Source organism: Mytilus edulis, chromosome 8, assembly GCF_963676685.1.
Source record: "Mytilus edulis chromosome 8, xbMytEdul2.2, whole genome shotgun sequence".
NCBI lineage: Eukaryota > Metazoa > Mollusca > Bivalvia > Mytilida > Mytilidae > Mytilus > Mytilus edulis.
The window spans coordinates 80,793,125-80,799,935 of record NC_092351.1 but is presented as its reverse complement, the minus strand read 5'-3'; the positions used below and the strand labels follow the sequence as shown (position 1 = coordinate 80,799,935).

The following is a 6,811-nucleotide window of genomic DNA, read 5'->3' as shown; positions in this document are numbered from 1 at the left end:
ACGCATAACAATACGTACAGTAAAATTTAGTTCAAAAGAAGTTTGAGTCCGATGTCAGAAGACGTAACAAAAGACAATAAACAAAATGACAATAAAACGTTAATACATAAACATGATACATAACAATAGACTACTAGCAGTTATTGACATGCCAGCTCCCGACCTCAATTAAACTGATTTAGAGATTATGTCTTCATCATATGAATATCAGTAAAAAAAATCCCTCCTGTTAGGGAATTTAGTATTACAGCATCATGAAATATATGAGAAGAACATAACACATGTCATGCAAACAACTGGTTTTAGAATAAATATTTGTAATTCCGATGCAAAGACCCAATAAGTGAATCAATATTAAAGCCAAAATATGCAATCTTCAATAACCTGACAACAGTATCGTAACTATATCCCTTCTTGATAAGTTTGTTTAAAGGTTTTGTTAGCTTTTGAGGGGAATACTGACATTTTTGTGCTTTGTAAAGCATATTACCATAAAAGATTGGATGTGAAATACCTGAACGTATAAGATGTCTGCATGTTGAGCTATATTTAATAATGATGTCCTTGTACCGTTGATAAAATTTAGTAAATGTTTTGACTGGTTTGTGATATCTAAAACCCTGGTTTAATAATATTTCAGTAATAAATAAATTTCTCTCGCCAAAAACTGAAACGTTGTTACATACACTAGCGAATCGTAAAAGTTGAGATATATAAACACCATAAGATGGTGACAAGGGACATCACCATCTAAAAATGGATAATTAGCGATTGGAAATAAAAAATCATCTCTTTTATCATATTTTTTTTGTATTTAGCTTTCCGTTAATGATTTCAAAATAAAGGAAAAGGCAGTGGTCGTTGTTAGTATTATCTTTATTTAAAGTAATTTCAACCGGATACATTTCTTTAAGTTGCACTTGTGTAAAACCAGCAATGCAGTTTTCCATAGGAACTGCCTAAATTGCATATGCAGTCACTCTTCATTCAGGAAGTTTTGAGGAGAATGTTATATTTCCCTGGAAAGGAGACATGCACTACTTTTTTTTGCACTAATAAAAACATATAGCTGTGCGGCATATTTTCAAGTTTTACTGCCCTCCATTTATAAACATTGCAGGTTCGCACTGAATTTTTCCATTAAATTTGACTCAACACCCAAATGTCTTCCAGTCCTCCTGAAAAATAAGTTAAATAAATAGACATTTTTATTTATATCCATTTAATTCTCCAATCAAGTCTTATTTAAAAAAGAATTACTTTGCATCCATGGCAACAACTATGTAAACAGTAGCAGTATTTAATGCACATTCAATTTCTCCCCAAAAGAGGCGTAACTTGCAAATCACACGTGATTTACAAAGTGCAACCTATACTGTACTTTCAAGAGTTCTAGTGCCATCAGGCCAATTCATAACTTTTTTCCCATAGACCCCATGCTCCAAAACTCCAACCCACACTGCACAGTCATAATTTCCATAATTTTTTTCACTTTTCTTAGACAAAGCTAAAGCCAATGCATTCCAAAATGATTCCATGTTGTTTCTGTAAAATGAAAACCCAAAAGGGGTCCGAAATTGGGATCCCATGGAGGCTGAGGGGTGAATTCCCATTATTTACCTTATACTGTACTTTCAAACCCCTTTTAGTATCAAAATATTCTTATATTCTTGTTGTTATTTTTGTAAGTAATAGAAAATAATAAGTTACAATGGTAGTTTTTTCATTATTGTATTTTTATAGTACTTCTAGTAACTATACCCTGTTTGCGGCAAGATGTGTTTTTTTCCTGTTCACTATTTTTTTTTTTTTATTCAAATTATTATTTTTTTTGTCTACTTAATAAACTCATTATATATTTGTGTTTTTCTTGTGCCTTTGTGTAATAGCTATTTGAATCATGGTTAGTTTTACTACAATCTGTTTATTTTGTAGAATTTTTGTCTTCTTTATGTACTATACCATAAAATGCATAAAAAGTTGTCATACAAGCTTCAAAAAACTATCCCTATAACAAAAACATACACCTTATCTTTACTTTCTGTTTATGTTATAGCACACAAGCCTGTCAACACTGATAAAAAAATTAAATGAAGAGAGGTCAAATTATATGAACTTGTCAAATTACAAAATAAGGAGATTAGCCATCATGATGATTTTTATATGATTTACATAAAAAATCTTACATCTGGGGTCACCTTCAGTTCAATCAGATATAAACAAAAAACTTAGTCATTCATGATTGTTTAGTTGTAAGGTCCTATATTTGATGTTTAAATATTAAAATACTGGAATAAAGTGCATTTCAAACAATTCTTACAATAACAATGGGTCTAATCCCATGGCGTCTAAGGAAATACACATTTCAGAAAGGAAACATGCCATATAATAAGGGGAAAAAATACAGAAATAAGACTTTACCTGCTGAAAAAGGCAAATTTGTGAGACTACCAAAAGACTTGTATGACTTAGTGACTAAATCTGTTCATAAAAAGAATGTTCAACTAATTCCTGCCTCTACAAAGTCAGCTCGCTTTCTAAGGCAGAAGCCTACGACAAAAACAGAAGTTGAAAAATGTGCCGAAAATGAAACAAAAACAGGGTAAGAATACTTTTTTTGTTATTAAGCTTTCAAAAATAATTAAACTTGCTTAAAAAAAGCCATTTATAAACAACTATGAAGAAAAAGGCATGTGTCTTATATGCCAATTCTTTAAATGTGACATCTGAAGAAAATGCAAGCTAGGGTTATACTTATTTTAAAATTTCTAGTCCTATATATATTTTCAAGAGCTAAATAGTGCGTGGTTTTTATATATAATATATATATAAAAACACAGGCAAAGCAAAAAATATGCACTTTTGAGAGTACATTGGATCAAAAAGCTTATTTAAAGAAAACACTATTGTAAGGGAGGTAATTCAAAATAGAATTATTTTCACATTTTCCAAACTTAGTTTAACAAATAAAAAACTAATTCACTTCAATTTTGGCAACATTTTTCAACTTCAGATCAGAGAAAAATAGTTTTCGACTCCTTCGGATCAATGAACTTGAACAGATGTGGAATGAGGTTTTCATAGAACACAGACAAATATCCCCTATGTGTACAGGGTTCATATCATGGGATTTAAGTGCAGAGCAGCAAAGAGGGGCTGCCTGGAGGGAAAAGGCAAGCTGCAATGAGTGTTCTTACCATTCAAAAATGTTCAACCTTTACAATGAGGTGATCGCTAAGAAACGTGGTTGTCGAACAGCAGCTATTAATCTATCCATACAAGTCGCACTTAATCACATAGCTATCAGCACAACTGGTCTACAGAAATTATTTCTTGGTTCTAATATACCAGCTCCTTCCACTTCAAGTATGCAACACAGTGCTAATGTTGTTTCTGAAATTATGGAAGAGTACAATCAAAAGGATTTGGTTCAGAAAAGAAAATTAATTAAGGAAATAAACATATTAAGAGGTGATAATCCTAATATTATTAACATTCAGGCCGACGGAATGTATAATAACCCTATTTAATCCGGAATGGGTAAAACACCATTTCAACCAGCTACCCAATGTACATATAACATGTTAGAAAATAATACTTATAAGCACAGTATTGTAAGCACAAGACAAGTGTCTAAGCTTTGCTCAAATAAGAGTGAACATAAAACAAAAACAAAAGTTAAATCTCACAAAGGTCACTGTTCCGCAAACATTGAAATGCATGACAGCATAGGCAGTGAGGAGCGATGGGCTAAAGACTGCTTGTTAGACCTGAAAAATGATGGTCTTGAAGTTCAAGAAATTACCACTGACCCTGACAGCAGTGCATTTAGAGCTGCAGAGTCTCTTTTTAAAGCTGTTACAACCAATACTCAGCCAATTCATTTTCTAGATACAAGACATGTGTCCGCAAATCATAGAAATTTTATTAAAAAAATGTCAGGTCTGAAGGAAATAATGCCGGCACGATTAGTTTCAGAGAAAGATAAAATGCTAAAAAGGTTTGCATTAGATATGGCGGCACGTTGTCAGGCAGAGTACAATGCTGCCTTTGATAAATTCAATATGGACTCTGTACGGGTAAAAGTTCACCTATCATATGTATGTCATGCTATAGTTTCTTGCTATCAGGGTGATCATAACGGGTGTACAAAATATTCCCTTGTTTGTTCAAATAGGAACAGTTTGAAGACATGGACTGAAAAATCAGCTTATCTGAAAAATACCTTTAAATTAAATAAATCAGAGAACACAGCAGCATTGTTACGTGAATGCGTAAAATATCGCCTTGGACCTACCATGCTAAACCGTACATGCAAAAACACTAACACACAAAAAGCTGAAGCAACTAACCGTGCAATACGTGCAACTGTACCTAGCAATGTAACATTTACCAGAAACTATAAAGGAAGGGTACATACAGCTATACACAATGTAAATAATGGCCCTGGAGAATCCATCGTTAAACTCTGTAAAGCGGCTGGGGTTCTCATCGAACCAGGAAGTCGTGCTGCCCGAGGTCTGAAAAATATTCAACAACACAATGAAAAACATAAATTATATAAGCAGTCAAAGCAGTACACAGATCAGAGATGCTCAAAAAAGCATGAACTATATAAAATTTATGATGAGTATCAAGAGGAAAAAGACTATGAGAAAAACAAACTTTTACCGACAAAACGGCTGGCCGCAAAACAGCCTCAAGAGTATTCGTTTGCCAAAAAACTCCGATCAAGACATGTTAAAAATAAATAAATTACCTGCATCAGATAAGACAACACGGTAAATGATTATTTGTACACTGTTTTGTGCGTCTACAGAAAATTCTCTCTATGTTTATACTGTGCGACTCTAAAATCAGGTGCTCCGGTTTAATAAATTTGGGGTTATGGCAAAGGTGTGAAATATCTAAAAGGTCACCGTTTGGAGAGAAACGGGATTGATTTTCTTTTAATATTCTTTTATCTAGCATATAAGATAATCTGTGAGCTCTTTCAAGAGTTCTAGTGCCATCAGGCCAATTCATAACTTTTTTCCCATAGACCCCATGCTCCAAAGCTCCAACCCACACTGTAGTCATAATTTCCATAATTTTTTTCACTTTTCTTAGACAAAGCTAAAGCCAATGCATTCCAAAATGATTCCATGTTGTTTCTGTAAAATGAAAACCCAAAAGGGGTCCGAAATTGGGATCCCATGGAGGCTGAGGGGTGAATTCCCATTATTTACCTTATACTGTACTTTCAAACCCCTTTTAGTATCAAAATATTCTTATATTCTTGTTGTTATTTATGTAAGTAATAGAAAATAATAAGTTACAATGGTAGTTTTTTCATTATTGTATTTTTATAGTACTTCTAGTAACTCATAATACCCTGTTTGCGGCAACATGTGTTTTTTTCCTGTTCATTATTATTTTTTTTTTTATTCAAATTATTATTTTTTTTGTCTTCTTAATAAACTCATTATATATTTGTGTTTTTCTTGTGCCTTTGTGTAATAGCTATTTGAATCATGGTTAGTTTTACTACAATCTGTTTATTTTGTAGAATTTTTGTCTTCTTTATGTACTATACCATAAAATGCATAAAAGTTGTCATACAAGCTTCAAAAAACTATCCCTATAACAAAAACATACACCTTATCTTTACTTTCTGTTTATGTTATAGCACACAAGCCTGTCAGCACTGATAAAAAAATTAAATGAAGAGAGGTCAAATTATATGAACTTGTCAAATTACAAAATAATGAGATTAGCCATCATGATGATTTTTATATGATTTATATAAAAAATCTAACATCTGGGGTCACCTTCAGTTCCATCAGATATAAACAAAAAACTTAGTCATTCATGATTGTTTAGTTGTAAGGTCCTATATTTGATGTTTAAATATTAAAGTACTGGAACAAAGTGCATTTCAAACAATTCTTACAATAACAATGGGTCTAATCCCATGGCGTCTAAGGAAATACACATTTCAGAAAGGAAACAAGCCATATAATAAGGGGAAAAAATACAGAAATAAGACTTTACCTGCTGAAAAAGGCAAATTTGTGAGACTACCAAAAGACTTGTATGACTTAGTGACTAAATCTGTTCATAAAAAGAATGCTCAACTTATTCCTGCCTCTACAAAGTCAGCTCGCTTTCTAAGGCCGAAGCCTACGACAAAAACAGAAGTTGAAAAATGTGCCGAAAATGAAACAAAAACAGGGTAAGAATACTTTTTTTGTTATTAAGCTTTCAAAAATAATTAAACTTGCTTAAAAAAGCCATTTATAAACAACTATGAAGAAAAAGGCATGTGTCTTATATGCCAATTCTTTAAATGTGACATCTGAAGAAAATGCAAGCTAGGATTATACTTATTTTAAAATTTCTAGTCCTATATATATTTTCAAGAGCTAAATAGTGCATGGTTTTTATATATAATATATATAAAAACACAGGCAAAGAAAAAAATATGCACTTTTGAGAGTACATTTGATCAAAAAGCTTATTTAAAGAAAACACTATTGTAAGGGAGGTAATTCAAAATAGAATTATTTTCACATTTTCCAAACTTAGTTTAACAAATAAAAAACTAATTCACTTCAATTTTGGCAACATTTTTCAACTTCAGGTCAGAGAAAAATAGTTTTCGACTCCTTCGGATCAATGAACTTGAACAGATGAGGAATGAGGTTTTCATAGAACACAGACAAATATCCCCTATGTATACAGGGTTCATATCATGGGATTTAAGTGCAGAGCAGCAAAGAGGAGCTGCCTGGAGGGAAAAGGCAAGCTGCAATGAGTGTTCTTACCATTC

General features: G+C 32.3%; 1 long non-coding RNA gene across 1 annotated transcript; it reads right to left on the bottom strand.

Moving 5' to 3' along the window:
* Positions 1-858: 858 nt before the first annotated feature.
* LOC139486368 (uncharacterized) lies at positions 859-4,977 on the bottom strand. The gene is made up of 3 exons (XR_011655564.1): positions 4,421-4,977; positions 3,198-3,393; positions 859-1,178 (listed from the first exon to the last, which is right to left on the bottom strand). It is a non-coding gene; the product is annotated as an uncharacterized lncRNA (long non-coding RNA).
* Between the last annotated feature and the right edge of the window lie 1,834 nt (positions 4,978-6,811).